The following is a 17,674-nucleotide window of genomic DNA, read 5'->3' on the forward strand; positions in this document are numbered from 1 at the left end:
ACTGCCCTCGCTGTTATGGCTCCTGTTTTGTACAATGAACTTTTTGTTCTGTTTTCGTCACAGAATTTATTGCCCTAAATACAGGGATTAATATTAATCCAAGGCCCATGGGGCAGGCGGGGGATTATAGAGCGTTTGGATAGGGAGAGCGAAGGCTATGTTTATTTTATTAGCCTTATTTAAATACCATTTTAAGGAACTGATTAATGGATTATGTTCTGCCTCCTGCGCTGCCTTTTATAAGTCATATGATCGCTGACGTTATCATGGTATTCCTTACAAATGCGTGCTGGGATTCTGCATTACACCCTGTGATATACTTACCACCAATCAGCAAGTGCCGCTGAGGGGTCTAATGAGACCACCCTCTGCACGTGCCTGGAACACTCCCACTGATTAACAGCCAATCAGTGGCGAGTGATGAAAAGCGAAGCTTTGACTGCAGCTTCTCCCTAAGGTATGTTGTTTTTGTTTAGTTTTTTTTTTTTTTTACAATGTTATATGACACATTTGTATCTCCGACAAACCTGTTTGCGGATGTCGCACAGCACGCACAGTATGGTGCTTATTACATTTATTCCTTAGTGTTTCTATAACCTTGGATTTACAAAGAAAAATCTCACTACAAAATAATATGGTCTCGTACGAGCTGACGCCAGGTTTTTGTGTAATTATCGGCTCGTTCTGTTTGGCCCTGGTTCACAGAGATGCGGTGTTGTCGCAGAGTTTAGTGCGTGGCTTTTCGAGCCTCCGTGGCCTTGGGTTCGGCGGGAACCTGTCAGGTCCGGCGTTAGCCGCTTGCACCAGGCCATTTATTTCTTTTTTTGCGTAAATCCATTATTTGCTGTCTGTGGCAACAATGACAAATCATTATACCATTACCTATGGGAGTTTATACGGTTCCTGTCCCCAGACTCATCGCACAAAGTAATTACACCAAATAAAAGCCCATTTGTGGGTAATTCTTTTAACACTATGAAGAGTGTGTGTGTATGTGTGTATGTATGTATGTATGTATGTATAGGTGTGTTTGCTCGGTGAGGTCTCATCAAATATTGGTCTGCAGTCGGGAACAAATAAAAATGAGGTTTTATCTGCCAGTGGACACTCTAATTATTGCTAATCCCAGCAGAGCTGCTTGAGTTTATTTTGTGTAGGTTTTTTGGGGGTTTTTTTTGCCTTGGGTACACCTTATACAAGTTACAAAAGTTCTAAAAATATAATAATACATTTTTTATTTTTTTTTAAATATTGGAAATTAAATTGTAGTTCTTTCACTATATACGATAGCCACGTGTTGGCGTAGGACATAAGGATTACTATTTTTTGCATGTAGGAGCAAGTTTTCCTATGGTCATGAATTAATCATCCCTATATCCTACCCTGTGGCACTGAAACCGGTTAATGAGCCCTAATGCTTACACTACATTCATTCATGTTTTGGGGGGGTTCAGAGAGAGGCTGGATTTAGAACTATTACTCCACTTTTTCATCCCAATGATCAGCGAACCGTGTAAGAGATTATTGCAGCCTTGAAATGTAGAGTATTAGAAGTCTGGAGCAGAAAAGCAGGGCAAACGTTACTGCGCAGGGACATCATCCACGATGAGAGAGAACAGCCGCTGCTGCCGGTGAGTGATATTTTTATATGAGTCTCTAGCCACTGAATTTATTAATGGGGAGAGGCTTTACGATCACAATTTCACATAATCCATGTTGTGATTAAAAGATTTATTGAGACTTCAAGCCGGCAGGGAAGTGATCTGCCTGCTCTTTTAGGTTTCTGAAGTGTCCATGATTCAGACGCTAATCAAATCAGACATTTGTTTGGATCCTTGAAATATGGAACCCATATCGAATAATTCTGTCTTTTTTGCAAGTTGTAAATGGACAGTTTACTCTCCCCGACACTCCTGTAAAGAATACTTTAACGTTACAAAAAACAACTTACCTCACATAGTGTGCAGCTCTGTATCTTCCTCCTCCGTTGTCCAACTATTCTTGAAGATAATTGGCTGCTGTCCATGCGTGCACACAGGGATCAAAATGGCTGGGGGGGCCCCATGGAAATTTAAAGGGGGCAACGCTGCTATCGTATACATTTTTAATTTTTTTAGCTTTTTTAATTTATTTTATAATTCAGAAGCCGATATTCCTCTTATCTTCTCATCTCAGGATTTGGTTGCAATCATATTTTCAGTTTTGCTACATGTTGATATTTAAATCATTGCTTTGAGTTTTATATCTTTATTTTCGCTGTGTTGCTTATGGCATATTTAATAAAAGGCAGGCTAGAAATTGCCCATGTACATTGTACCGCGTGAAGGTCGTACACCTGAAAGCCCGCTGGCCCTGGAACCCGTTGGCCATTAAACTTCTTATGTCTGTTAATTACAAGCTGTTTTTTCTTTCTTGTTTATTACCTTGGATCCAAAACCAAATATTAACAAGAACAAATAAGCAATAAATGTTTAAAGGCGCTATCCCGCCTAGCCAAACACTATTATCACTCTGTAGTATGCCAAAGCAAACAAATCTTACACGATCTGCCATTTTATGGCCTCTGAAGGGTTAATCCCATAAAAAGTTCGGAAAAGTTTTTGTTTCTATGGCAACAGCCCATCAGTGCCTCATTTTGTGTGACATGACAATTAGTCTTTACGTTTTTTACTTAAATTATGATTGAGATTTGAGACCAAATGTTAAGAGGATTCTTTCTAGGAATGATATGGCAGTACGAGGAATTTATTGTTCTTATTTATAATAATAATAATAATAAATAGTTTAACCCCTTAAGGACCGGGCTCATTTTTTCTTTTTGTACCCTGTGGGACCGAGGCTGTTTTAACACTTTTGCGGTGCTTGTGTTCAGCTGTAATTTTCTCCTCACCCATTTAGTGTACCCACACATGTTATATATTGTTTTTTTCAGGGCAAGATGAGCTTTCTTCAGATACCATATGTTTTGATCATATCACCTTATTTACTATAAAAAAAAAATAAATAAAACATGGTAAAAATTTGAAAAAAACACCTTTTATGACTTTTTCTTTGAAAAATCTTTTACTCGCCTACAAAAGGAAGTAAAAAAACTAGCTAAATAGATTCTACTATTTGTCCTGAGTTTAGAAATACCCAATGTTTTTATGTTTTTTTGCTGTAAGTTATTGGACAATAAGTACAAGTAGCATTTTTATGATTTCCAAACCTTTTTTTCCAAATCTGGTAATTCTGCCTCCATCTCCTCTTTGGAACATCTTTGAAGCCGGTTAACTCAATTAATCCCCATCAAACCATATATTTTTGAAAACCAGACACCCCAGGGTATTTCAAATGCTGGTATTTTAACCCTTTCCATGCACTAATTATACAACCACACTTTGTCAAACTTTGTAATAGTAATTTTTTAACTTTTTTTTTTTTAAACGAATTGTAATTTAGTTATAAATATAAAGGTCCTGGTATATGTCACTGTCAAACACTCCAATATGTGTTCAGCAACATCTCATGAGTATGGTGATACCCCACATGCATAGGTTTGTCGGATTGTTTGGCTGGTAAAAGCCTACTTTTGGGACATGCGTAATTCAGGTAGTCATTTGGTCATTCTGCCTCTATATCTTCTTTGGAACATCTTTGAAGCCGACTACTTCAATTTACCCCATCAAACCATATATTTTTGAAAACTAGACACCACAAAGTATTTCAAATGCTGGTATTTTAACCCTTTATGCATGAGATTCTACCACCTGCCTTTCCCAAAAATTTTTTTTTTATTTTTTTTTCCCACACAAATTGTACTTCATGAATGAATTCATAGCTCCTGGTATGCGTCACTATCAAACAACCCCCCAATGTGTGTTCAGCAACATCTCCCGAGTGCAGTGATACCCTACATGCATGGGTTTGTCGGGTTGTTTGAGATTTAAAATCCCACATGTGAAGTGCGCTTTTTTTCTCTATTTTGGTCCGTCTGTACCTATGCCTTATCTTTGAGCCCGGCCACTCCAATTTACCCCATCAAGCCATTTTTTATTAAAATAAAAGCACTTCAAATAACCAAGGGGTGTCTAATTTAACTCTTTGTATGTTGAGATTTTTTTTTAGAAACTTTAGCACTTGCTCAAAATAATAAACTTTATTTAATTTTTTTTTTACATTTTTATTTATTTATTTATTTTACACATTTTGCTGGTACTGGATGGTTCCTCTGGTGACATCGCTGCATAATTATTTTTAAATGTTAGCACTTTTTTTTTTAAGCATTTTTTTCCATTTTTTTTTTTTTATATATTTTACTAATCACATTGTGATTAGAAAGCTGGGCTCCATTGACTTGCATGGTTGAATGCAGTACCTGTATTCAACCTGCAAGTGGAGCCAGAGTTCTCTAGAGGGCCTGGAGACCATCTAGTGAACTTTTTCAACTTTATTATTTTTTTACAGGGCGGCCGCCATCTTGCGGATGGTGAAGATCACAGTCCTGGGGTAAGTGTTTTGTGTCGATGAATACCTCCTGATCGAGGCATTCCAGCGACACCATTGAAGTTTAGCAGGTGATCGTTGATCGCCTCCTAAACGCTTTTAAAACGGTTGTCCGCCGCCATACAATGTATGGCGGATGTTGACGCCCCGTGGAGGGGCCAGACATGGCCCTTGATGCCGATCTCGGCGTTACTGAATGCCTCGACGTCGAGGCATTACAGTAACGCCGTTTAAGCAAAGAAAGTGATCGTTGATCACTTTCTAAGCTTATTCAATTTTTTGACGGTTCAGGACCGTCGAAGGTCATTAAGTGACCGTTTTGCGACGGTCCTGAACCGGCAAAGGTCGTTAAGGGGTTAAATGCAGCCCAATAAGTAGAACAGCGATATATTGTTTTTTTGTTCCTGGGCCCAGGTGCATCAGCTGGATCCTGTAGTGTTTCCCGTTCCGGCGGTTGTGCCGCTGTCTCGATGTCGGCGCTGGTAACATTGGCGTGATTGCTGCTTGTAATCAGTGCCCCGTAGGCATGAGCCGATCCGATGAGCGGAGACGTACTATGTGTGTATTGACTTGCAGCCCAGATGTTCATTGAAAGCAAAGTAGCGATTTAATCAGTACAGTGCGGCAAATAATTGGTTTGTGGCACAGTGTGCGGTGCGGCTTGGAACAACATTTGACTGCGTGTAAAATGATGAGGTGCTTGCCATTTTGTGACTGATTAGTTCCCCGTATCTCCCAGTTAGGCTATAACCAAAGACCATGTTTAGATTTAACTCTCAACGTCTCGAAACACTGCTTTTTGATCACTTGGCACTAAAATATAAGGAGAACAGATGTTCCCTGAGACCCTTATTACAATGATTCAAGTAGTATACCGTATATATTGTCCACCTATGTCCAATTTGGAAGAAGAGATCCTGAGATCTGTGGAAGTGATTCTAAAATGCTTGTTATTTATTCCAACAATTGTGGTATTGCAAACCTTGTATTTTATTTAGTTGCTTTCTGGACCCTTACAGGATCATATATCTTTACAGTATAGCATAGGTAGTGATACATGTCAAATCTTTATAGTATTATTCTTTTAAAGGGAATGTCATAAAAAGTAAGTTATTAAGGCAAACAAGAAAAATTATTACCTTTTTACTACACAAGGAGCCTGGAGAGCTTGCAGGGTGCAGAGACGCTCAAGTGCAGTCCTGTATCCTGACTCCGTAGCCAAGAAGGCAACCTTGTTAAAGGACCGTTCCTACTTTAATTCAGTGATTAAAGGGACCCCTAATCGAGTTTACACTGGGAGAATTGCACACTATCTATACCTTGCTGTATCTGAACTGTTAACAGATGAGTAGACAGAACATTATCAATAGACATTAATTGGTCATTTCTCACAATGTGCAAAGTATTATTCCTCATTACACTCGTTACACTTCTGTCTATAGATCGCTGTGTTTTGCCTGCACTGGTTAGGTAACAGGGTCCCTTTAAGAAAGCACAGATATGTGACTGTATAAATATACAGCGTTCGAAACCATCTTCACGTTTCTGCAGGACTAATTAGGTTTGTGCCTCCCCCTGTCTGTCACTCGGCAGCAGATAACCCCAAAGCCATACACTGCTGGCGCCGACAGAAAAAGACTCTCTTAGTTGTGTACCCCACCGGCAGCTCAGAAGCTTGGCTACTTCTGGCATGTTCCAGATGGTGCTGGACTGCGATGCTCCCGGTACGTGTTCTAGCTCAAGGGTTCATTCATCCAGCCAAGACATTTAAAGCACACGTGACGCTCTTTCTAAAATGTCATTGTTACTTTTGCCCGTATTCTTTGTTGGTGGAGGTTTTTGAAACCAAGATATTAGATGAATGTAATAGGATACAAAATATCTGTTGAGCCCCTTGCATTCTTATCCATTCACTGTAGTGGATTACATTCTGGCTTTTCCCTGAATTTGAAGGTGGAACTTTGGTAATAATAACATCAGAGGGTCTTATGGCATCTGGAATAATATAGATCCCTCATACGAAGGTGAGAAGCGGTACTGGTAAACTGTTGTAATTTCTAATCTGAATGCTAATCTTGGGCGAATGATTCCACTAGTTGTACGGAAAGGTAGTAAAAGGGAAAGGAGCAGACATGGGTTATGATACCAAATGGCAGTTAAAGGCTTACCCAGCAAATGTCAAATCATTTAAACCTAGAGGGAGCAAAGGAGCAACACAAAGTAACAAATCCTATAAAACTGGTGTTTCTCGAAGGGAAGAGGTTTAACGGATGTATACACCATAACTGCAAATGTGATAAACTGAACGAACCCAAACAACCTTCCTAATAACAAAAGTACACCAGTTCATATCGGTTGTCAACCAGTATGCCTGCTAACCTACTCAAAGGGCTAGAACCCAAATTATAATGCCATAGCATGGGGTACAGACATAAAAATAAGAACACATACTGAATGGATATGCCATTGTATGACACAACCTGCTCCCATCCAGCAGGAACCTCCAACGGTTAAAAGGCTACAAGTTACCCACACATGGTAACACATAGTTAAATTACCTTAAAATGCATCTGTGCCTCCAAAATGTGCAGCCTAGAAGATATTTTTTAATACTATGAATAAAACTATGTTTTAGAAAACATAACAGTTCTGCTATATCTATAAAAGCAAACGCAAGCCTTACCAATACAGGAACACGTACATTACCCGCAACAGCTTAGCAAGTATGGGGGAATGATTTTACTTGCGCACAAAATCTCTTGAGCGTGTTTTGAGCTTGAGGCAAAAGGAAGAAAAATATTTAGAAGTAAAATTATGATTACCGTATTTGCCCGATTATAAGACAAGGTTTTTCCCAGAGCAAATGCTCTGAAAAATACCCCTCGTCTTATAATCGGGGTCGTCTTATAATCAGACCTCAAATAAGGACCTGGATCTTCCTCCTGTGTTATCCCCCCCCCAACTTACCGGTGCTTCTAAGTCCCCGGTGCTTAGTCTGGGCAGCGCGTAGAGCTCTACGCGATTCACGTAGACAACTTCAGCTCTACATGCTGCCCGGACTAAGCACCAGGAACTCAGAAGCACCGGTAAGGGAGGAGGGAGAGGGAGGGAGTGTTAAATGGATGGATGGGGGGGTCATAAGGCATTTCTGGAGACAGAGTGCTCTGTGAAATGCCTTTTAACCCCCTTAATGCCACTCTGCCTCCAGAAATGCCTTTTAACCCTCTATGCGCCACTCTGCCTCCAGAAATGCCTTATACCTCCCTATATGCCACTCTGCCCCAAAATATGCCTTTTAACCCCCTAAATGCCAGAGTGGCCTATAGGGGTATAGGGCAATTCTGGAGGCAGAGTGGCACATAGGGGGGTCAAAAGGCATATCATGGGACACAGTGGCATATAGAAGGTTAAAAGGCGTATCATGGGGCACATTGGCATTTAGAGGGTATAAGGCATTTCTGGGGCAGAGTGGCAAGCCTGGGGGAAGATGTGCATAACTGGGGGGCAGGTTGAAAAAAAAGAAATAAAAACAAAAACAACATTTTTCTCAATCATAGCTTTTATTAACAAACAATTGTTCACATAGTTTACATGAATTAACTTTTACTGGTAAAACTTTTTTCCTATAGGGTCGTCTTATGTTCAGGCTTTTTCTTTTTTTCATTAATTAATCAGATTTTGGGGGGTCGTCTTATAATCAGGGTCGTCTTATAATCGAGCAAATACGGGACTTATAGGAGCAATCGTGTTTATATTTTTTACTTCTATTTTCATCTGCTAAAGTAACTAAAAAATTAGCCCTCATCCTTCCCTATAGCAAACGTGCTTGGTGCAGAGTTTATATACTGGTGTAAATGTAGTTGTAGTTGAATCTCATCCAGAGTGAAGACTTTTAGCTTTTTTCTCAACAGGATTGATGCTGGCCATGAAGAAGACATTGTTTAGTACCGTATTCAATACATACATGCCCTTATTACATGCCCCCATAGTCTGATTGTTAGCGCCAATACATTGGTTTCATTGCCGCCACTTTGATTGTGGATCAGCGCACTGCTATATTTAGACAGGTCTCCTTTCTGCATGATTTATCTCATCACATATCAGCCAAGCAGGTGCCTCTGTGTAAGGAGACAAGAACTTGTGACTTGTTTCAGGCAAAGGATTGGACCTGTACAAAGTTCCAGCTCAGCAGCTTGGGAGCTTATCATGTGTGTATATGTATGATGCTGTTTTACCCATAGCTGTGTGTTTCACCTTCTCCACGAGCGTTCAAAATGCATTCTCATAGTTCAGGACCGATCCCTACCTTTGCTAAGCTAACCACCTGGCCACCAGGGATTTTGGGGATGGGGCAGCCAGGTCTGCACAACAGAGCATGGACGACTTCAATAACAGTTGTCTAAGCACAGAATTTGACTGAGTCTTTGGAAGGGTAGTGTTTCCCTTAAAACAGCTCTGCAAAGAAGGATGGGAACTGCGGTCTTTCAAAGAGCTGCCATTGTAACCCAGAGCTAGTTTAACTCACATTTATGTTTCATCCCCATCCACCTAAATAACCTTAGCATGTGATGGAAGTAGGTAGTTGTCTGAATATCACTGTTCAGATCAAACCTTCAGCTTCAGTTACCCCTCCTCTGTAATGTATGAAGGCACGAGAACTTCAGTAAGATATAGTAAATACTGCTTGACACGTTGCCAGACCTATTAGCCTCTGTGCCGACTTGTTGAGATCCTGTTTCCCTATTAGTGCTGTCGCCATCACATTTATCATGGCTTGTTAATATAATTACGTTACAACTTTATTGTCAGTAAACATAATGGTGGTGTTTATGCCCATTTTTGTAAATGTAAACTGTAAATGTAACCTTGAGCATGGCAGACCGTGCACCTACTGGGATTCCTGTCACTCCTGTGTCCCTGTCCAGTTATCCCTGGTTCTTGACACACTTGAGGCCCGTCCGGCAATTAATGGCCTTTATGACCACGGTTGCTCCCAGGCTCCCTTGCATTGTACTTCCTGAACCCGATGTTATGAGAGTTCATTGCTTGAGCTGTGTATTCCTGGTTTTGACCCCCTGACCTTGGACCCTGACTACATTCCTGCTTTTGACCTTTGCACGTTTGTGATCATTAGGATTTCGACCTTTGGCTTGGACTGTGATTGTTATTTGGATTATCCTTCGGTACTGTGCTGCTGTTCCTTACCGCCTATGACCTTGTTTCGCCTGACCCAGTTTCCCCAGACTTACTTGGCTGCTGTTGGCCAGACGTTTCCTCAGTCCTATCCTCTGCCAGTTCCCTGCTCCATGCCTGTAGATTTTGACTAGGAAGAAGCCTAAAGATGCCACAGGCAGCCATCTGCATCCAGGTGCACCTACACCTGCCTGCCCTGATCCTGAACGTGTCCCTGCACAGAGACTCCTACCAGCCCCGGTACCTGCAATCATGACAATAAACAGTAAGATAGGTCTATCCTCACAGCAAGTTAAAATCTAGTACAAAATACAGTGTGTACAATGTTCACATGGAAACATTTATTATGTTCTGTAAGGAAAAAAAACTCTCAAAATGAAGATAAACTCGAAAGAATGATGAAAAAGGGCATTGCAATAAGGCAAAATAGAGCCAAACCGTAGGGTGAAACCTATGTGGACTATGAATCTTCACTGTTAGAATGGGTGCTTTGATGTTAGGTGCAACATTATGAGAACGGATGGCAGAGCCATGCTATAAGGTACAGCCTTATCGGGATGGTCAAAATCTACATTGTAAGACGAAACCTATTAGAGTAGGGAATACAGCCATCATATAAGATAAAAGCTATAGGAGTTGTCTCCTCATTTTACATACAAAAAATATTTAATGTAGCCTTTCTGTAACATACACCCTTTTAGAATATATGTAATATATATATTATATAAAATATAAGATTAGCGGGAACGGTAAAAACTCACTCTGCACGAGGTTCTTTGACTTTATGGGCAGATGATACGTAAAGTCCTGGGGCAATAGATCAGTTCTGAATTGACCCACATTGTGGCTGAGCAATTAACAAGAATGAAAGACTTGTTCTCCGAGTAGATAAAGGGACAAAGAGAAAATTATGTTATTGTGCCTTTCTTATAAGGATTAATAATCCTGTGGCAGTGGCCTGAGATTTATGTCAAACACACATTACATGGATTTAAGACCTTGTCAGATTGTGCTGAGTGATCCAAAGCACTGAATGCCCGTAAAGCTTTCTGCTCGTACAAGCAACGTGATTGAAGGTTATGTGAAGAACCTCGCAATAAGTCATGTCCTATATCTTTTACTTAACAGAGGCGCATGAAAGCTGACTGTGGTCTTAATATTATCCTCGTTGTAGACTTTTATACAGAAGGAAAGGATCGTATGAAGTAAACACCAGCAGAATCCACTACACTGTACAGTAACAAGTATCTCACCTTATTCTCAGGTGCTGTGCTGGGGGATAATGGCAGGGGTATCTGGGGTTTGCTTGCCTTCTGGACAGACTGTGGTATTGTGGAAGGGGAAGGAACAAAGCACCTCTATAGAGGCATCACGTAGAAACGCTCTGCAGATCCCAAGAGTGTTTCTTTGGCCAGAAGGAACAGATGCCCAAAATCTTCCTTTTCTCCTTGGTAATACTAGTGTACACATGGTTGATTATTTATTTTATGCATCTGCTAGGGTGTCATTTAGTGTAACCCGGTCAGGTTTTACCTATTAAATGTACGGTACTTTGCCTTCCAATAGCTGAGTATGTAACTTAGGCTCGCCAAACAAAAGAGAGTCAGACGCTATAACTGCAAACAGTAGTGTTTATTCACTAAAGGAAGAGTTGTCAACTTTACCATATATTATGAAGGTCCAAGCCCAGTGAGCCTCTGCTGCACAAAGAGCTTGGTCAGCCCTGTATAATGCATAGTTAAATCGGTAAGATTTCTTCTGTGTCTCCATATGCATTGAATTTTACATAATGCAAGGAGAGTTCAACCCTACTTGCTGTAGAAAATTGCTGGTGTTGGCAGTACTTAAACATGGGAGGGAGTTGAAACCACAATTCTCCTCCCAATTCTTCTTTTAGTAAATAAACCCAATCAGTTTCTCTTAGGGTTGGAGAATGCTGGTCATTCGTAGTTATAATATGCACCCATGTGTAATACACATGCACTATACTATACTTAGTATTGGGAGGAATATATATTTCATTAAAATTAGAAACAAAGAAAGTGACGACAGATAAGAACCATTTGGCCCATCCAGTCTGCCCAAATTACTAATGGTTATAACACCTCCATGTTCTGTAGAATCTTTACATTTTGATAAAAAGAAACGTTGTTAATAATCCCTTGATATAGAATAGCTTTGCATGTTTATATCAGTAGAAATCTACTTATTATAGATATATTTTACATCAAAAACCAAGGCCCAGTAACCTTACCGAAGGAAGAGATCACAGAAGCTCTTGAAGTAATTGAATGTCAGTATTATGAAGATGTAGATCTATGCAAATTAAAGTCTGATTAAATAAACCTCTTCAATAAGCTTTTTTTTTTTTTTTTTCTTGAAGCCATTAACCACATTTAAAGGATAAGCAGCAGACTTCAGATCAATAACTATACATGTAATGGAATGAATTGACTGAACATTGATTTCACGACAGAAATGGACGGCGATTTGTACTCTGTTTTATCCAGTCCAAAATATATTTTGCTACTTTTGCAAAAGCGTATCAATTGTGAAAGCTCTCTAGTTTTGTGATTGTGGCCCAACTGAGATAGGGCGTGTGGCCCTACTGATTATCGTCCACAGATATGCCCAAATACAGCTATTATTGAATTCTCAGGTTGAGTCAAGCAGGTTTGGTGAAATGATCACACAGTCTATACACAATGGCCTGTTTCATCCCAGTTGCATCTAAAAACCAACCTAGGTGGTCCTGTTGAGTCAACTCATGTTATCCCAGTCAATAGCGAGCTTGGCAGCTAGGTACGGGGCTCCTCTATGGCAGAATACCGAGGATGGTCTCTAGATGTTTAACGATGAATTTACCGTTGCAAATTACTGAGCATGCTATAATATTCATGAGCTGTATATTGTGTTCACTATTCTCAGTGTGAAAACCTAGAACTTAATCTAAAACACGGCCAGCCAGACGACCTTTGATCTGTAAGGCTGGCCACTGCCTAACGAAGCAAGTGTGGTTGGATATAACAGGCCGTATGTTGCGTTTTTATGCTCAGGGTCGGGCAAATTCAGCAGGTGGTGTACACATGGAGCAATGTGTGGGGCAGTGTGCCATATGTCTGGTCCTGCTGTAAAACATGTCCCTTCTTCTAGTACTGTTATTGGTCCTGTGTTTACTGTTTTTCTAAGTTTTGTTCCTGTAACAGTAGCAAACCCCCAACGTTTCAGATGCTTGAAGACTTTTAAAGTTGCTTGACCAACATTGTTGGATGTGGTTAGAGGAGGGGTCTTGGACATCAGCTAACTTTACACGTCCAGCCATTTGTTGATGTATTAAAGCTGAATGCTGGAATTTGGCCTCAAAAATCTGGACTATCCCACTTACCATGGGGCATGTGGGAGATGTACTGTAGACAAAGGGTCTATGGGAGTTATTTATAAAGACCATGTATGGTCCTATGTGGTAAAAGTAATGAACTTGCAACTAACTGTGGTGACTGACTGCTGTAGCACTTGTACACAATTGGCTGGTTGTCATCTTCTTTAAGATGTCTACCTAGCCCCCCACATCCATACCTTTTGTAGACTGATTTGACATATATATGTATGTTTTCCATGTGAAGATATGTCTTCTTCTCTGTGGAGTGCCACTTCTCTGGTATCTCCCAGACAGGGCTGGTGCAAGGATTTTTGCCACCCTAGGCAAAACATAATTTTGCTGCCCCCTGGCTCCACCCCCACAAGCCCCTACCCTTATATACCTACTTGGCGGGCGCCTACTTTGCCTATAGGTCTCCAGACAAAACCTACTCTATATCGGGTTCAGATCTTGTCTGTTTAGCATTTAGTCAACTCAATGTGCATGAGTAAGCAGGTAATGTGTTGGCTGAAAGGTTAGTGAGCTGGCTACCCAAGTGTTGGATCCTTTCGACATGCCTCTTTAGCCACCCTGAATGAAATTTCTGCAGAGGAATGCCACATCAGGACTGTGAGCTCAATAACTTGACCCGGATAGGGCCATAATCCAGTGCTTATTGACACCTGTTCTATACCGGAAATCTCACCACTTTTTGGTTTTATTTAACTGTAAATATGGTTAGATTTCATTTCGTGGTGAACCTTTATATTAGGGAGCATTTTCTGCTACTTTAGTTCTGTTCGTCACTTATTGCTTTATAAAAAAAAATAAAAAATAGCTATTGCATTTCTGGATGTGATGTAAAAGCAATTGAAACTCTTCATGTCCCTGAAATTGAACCGATCCTACCTTTTGTAACATCTAATTCATTCTCAATCTTCTGATCTGCTAGATGACTGCGATATTTGAGTTATTTTATTTCAGCGACTGTCGGTGAAATTCCCTGTACCTCTTCAATTCATCAGCTGCCCCATAAATCTTTAGATTTCAACTCTGGAATCATCCCTAACGGGTGACTGCGCGGTGCCTAGAATTTACATACTGATGTTACCCAATGCTACCTTAATGAGATAATAACAAAGAGCTAACCCAAAAATGAATGCAATTTATAGAAAAAAAAAAAAATTATATTGAAAGGTGTATTGTACAGACTCTCTTACATAATTGAAAAACTTTATTAGAATGATATGAGATACTTTGAGTAGTTTATATATATATATATATATATGTGTGTGTGTGTGTGTATATAATTCTATAATTTAGGCTATTGTGTTTGATTGAATCTGTTACTGTATATTTCTTTAATGAGAGTTAAAAAACCCACAAATGTCGAGTATTTCTGCTCTTTTGGGCTGATTGCTGTACCTGAAATCCACTATCGGTGGGGTGGGGGTCATCAGAGGTCACAAGGGACTATTGTTGAATCCCTTTACTTAAGTGTAACTGGTGCTTGAACCAAGTACTTAATCCGGCTTAGACAGATATATCTGTATTGTAGTGATGGAGGAACATCAGAGACCATAAGACAGGGGTGTCCAAGTTTTTTCTGCAGTGGGCCACTTCATCAGAATTGTATACGTGCGCGGGCTGCACTCATTTTTCACTAAGAGAATATATGGCCTTTAATAAGATATGCAGATTAAAATGAAGTAAATGACACAAAACCTTTACTTTTCCTCTCACTGATTTCTGGGCCTACAAATTCAGGATTCTGGATAAGTAAAAATAAAATAGTTCTATTTATTTTAGGGATGTACTAAAACGAAAATTCTGGACCAAAACCGAAAATTCAGGGTTCACTTAGCCGAAACTGAAAGTGACCCCCCCCCACACACACTTTTAATAAAAGTAAGTTACACACCAAAATTGTACAAAAAAATTATATATTATGATTGTTAACAGCAATCTCAGGCATACCCAGATTCCAGTATGTACTGGTTGGCTGGGCATTGTATTTTTTGTCCAATTTTAGTGTGTAACCACACTTTTATTAAAAGTGACACACCACAATTGGACAAAAAAAATCAACAATATGACTTGGCATGATAGGAGTGTGATTGCGAACAGCAAACACACTCTTTTCATACCCACGAAACCAGTAAATGCTGGAACCTAGGCATGATGGGACTGTGATTGCTGTTAGCAGATTGCTGTTAGCAAGCACACTCCTATCATCCCAAATCAGCCAGCACGTGCTGGTACAGGGTGGCTGTAAGTGCAGACCCTATACTGCTGGCAGCATCAATACACAAGGGGGGCAGCTAGTCAGGTTTCTGCATGTACTGGCTGACTTGGCATGATAGAAGTGTGATTGCTAACAGCAAACACAGTCCCATCATGCCTAGGTTCCAGCACTTACACATCCATGCTATCACACACACAAATTCATTCATTCAGATTCATTCCCTCAATCTGACATACTCATTCACACAACCTACCCCACCCCCTTACCTGCTCTACAGCTCTCGATGCCGCTCACAGACTTCAGCAGGGGGGCGCGGCCTCCCTCGGTCTCCCCACAGGGGAAGCAGGACTGGAGCAGAGAATAGACCCTCCCACAAGTAAGCAGCAGGGCTCTTGTGATCCTGGCTGCCGATCTCACGCGGGCCGCACCTCGAGGTTCCGCATGTTGGACGCCCCTGCCATAAGACGTACTATCATGTACTTTTGGTTACACAGCACACGATCATTAGAATATAATATGTCCTGTGGCCGTTAAGCTGTTAATAATATAACATTGTGGTGCGTTGCAGACTGTCCCAACATGATGCAGACAGGAAACGTAGTTGTTGAAATCATTGAATTTGTGGCTTTGTTGTGTAATTGACAATAGAAAAGGAAATGAACTAATTCTGTCGATTCATCCTCGGCTGTAGGAAATTCTTGCTGAATAATTGCCTGCGATATATAAGATGTATAATGAGCTTGCGAATGAAGACATTCTTTTTTTTTTTTTGGTATGTTTTGGTGTCATTTATGACTTTGTCTTCTTGTTATTTTTTCTTTCCCCCCTCTCGTCGTCCTCCGCTGCCATCTCCCTGCTGGTAATGGATTATAACAGAGCGGCTCCGGCCATCAGCATTTGATTTTGGAAATAAACCTGGATGGAAAAGGCATTTCAAATGCTTGCCAATGTTTTGAATGCGTGAAAAAGCACACTGGGTATGTCACAGGCCTGTGAACCGGGAAATGTGATGTCTGGGACAGCTCGGAGTCACCTTGAGTGCACACCAGTGTATACCAGTCCAGGAATAACACCTCCCAGCATGACGGCCTTTGCTGTGTTTTTCATACATAAGACTTTCCTAAACTCTAGATATTTGGTGTCCAGGCACGCAAAACACAGAGGGATCGGCTTAAAGGGCTATTCTACATTTGTTTTCCACGGAAGCAAGTAATGAACTTCCCACCTGCATGCATGGTTGTCCCTGTCCCTTCGTGTAACCCCCCCACCTCAAAGTGGGGGTCCGCATAGCGTACTCTGGAAATTTCTCACGTATGACCACAATGCGTTTATGCAGTAACGTGCCGTACTAATGCGACGTCTTCAGCAGAATGTCTTTACTAGGCTGGGATTCTCTTTCCTGCATAACTGATAAATCATTTTTGCATTAGCGGTTAAAGCACCTTAATAACCTGCAGCTTCATAATAAATATCTGATTGCTGCAAATGGCTACAGTAAGTGCCCGAGCTGGTCATTCCAGCAACAATACTTGAATTTGATATATGACCAGGAAAAAAAACGATTCCGTGGCTCTCAGGCCCCAGCGGGCCGTCAGAAATGATCCTGCTACCCAAGCAAAGCTTTCACCAGCTGTTTTTCAGCAAACGGGCGGATGGGCTCACATAGGATCAGGCGATTTATGTCTCGCGGTTCAGCAACACGTTAAAGCAGCACTAAAACATCTTATCCTTAACAGCATCTAATGTGCTATTATTTATCTATGGTAACCGTGAAAAAATGATCAATGAATTGTGGTTGAAATGCCCTAATGTGGACCTGTCAGTGGAAACGACCTGTTATACCAACAGCATACGCAGCCCTTCTTACCGTACATACTCGCAACCAAAGTACCAGACTATAGACGGCAATTATGAATTGCTTTATAAACCTTAAACCGTGACGGTGACCTTTTAATACCACTTCTAGAATGATTGTATAAACAGCAGTAGAGCGCTTGGTGGACCTCTGGTTTGGGACATTAGCTGCTCGCTCTGATGTTGCTTGTTGGGTGTGGAACTTCTTGAAGTTGCCGAGAAGGAAGGTACGGTTGGAGCCCTGTGCACACGAGGATGGGTTATACAGTTCGGTGAACTCGCATTGTTCTCGAATTAGAGGCCAAGCTGTGATGATGGCGCGCATGCTCTGAGCTGACACACCTATTCTGAATACATGCCTCTGGAATGTCCTCACTTTGGGAGTGAAAGTGTTGGAAAGCATGGCTTGCTTTCAGCGGGACAATCTGTTTTTATTAGATCGTTGGTTAAGATTAAATCAATGTTTGCCATGAAATCTTCAATAGCTATTAGGAACTCATGCTGCTTCGAAAGGCTAGCTTTCTCGATTCCCCTTTTGT

The 17,674-nt window shown here is 40.8% G+C and overlaps 1 protein-coding gene across 1 annotated transcript in view; it reads left to right on the forward strand.

Annotated features, from left to right (window-relative positions):
- The window catches only part of LOC149302976 (colorectal mutant cancer protein-like), a 133,241-nt gene that overhangs the window by 72,637 nt on the left and 42,930 nt on the right, over nt 1-17,674 (forward strand). The window lies entirely within an intron of this gene.

The sequence above is a fragment of the Sceloporus occidentalis genome, unplaced genomic scaffold (assembly GCF_023333645.1).
Source record: "Sceloporus occidentalis isolate IW3139 unplaced genomic scaffold, rSceOcc1.0.p SCAF_16, whole genome shotgun sequence".
In the NCBI taxonomy this organism is placed as follows: domain Eukaryota; kingdom Metazoa; phylum Chordata; class Lepidosauria; order Squamata; family Phrynosomatidae; genus Sceloporus; species Sceloporus occidentalis.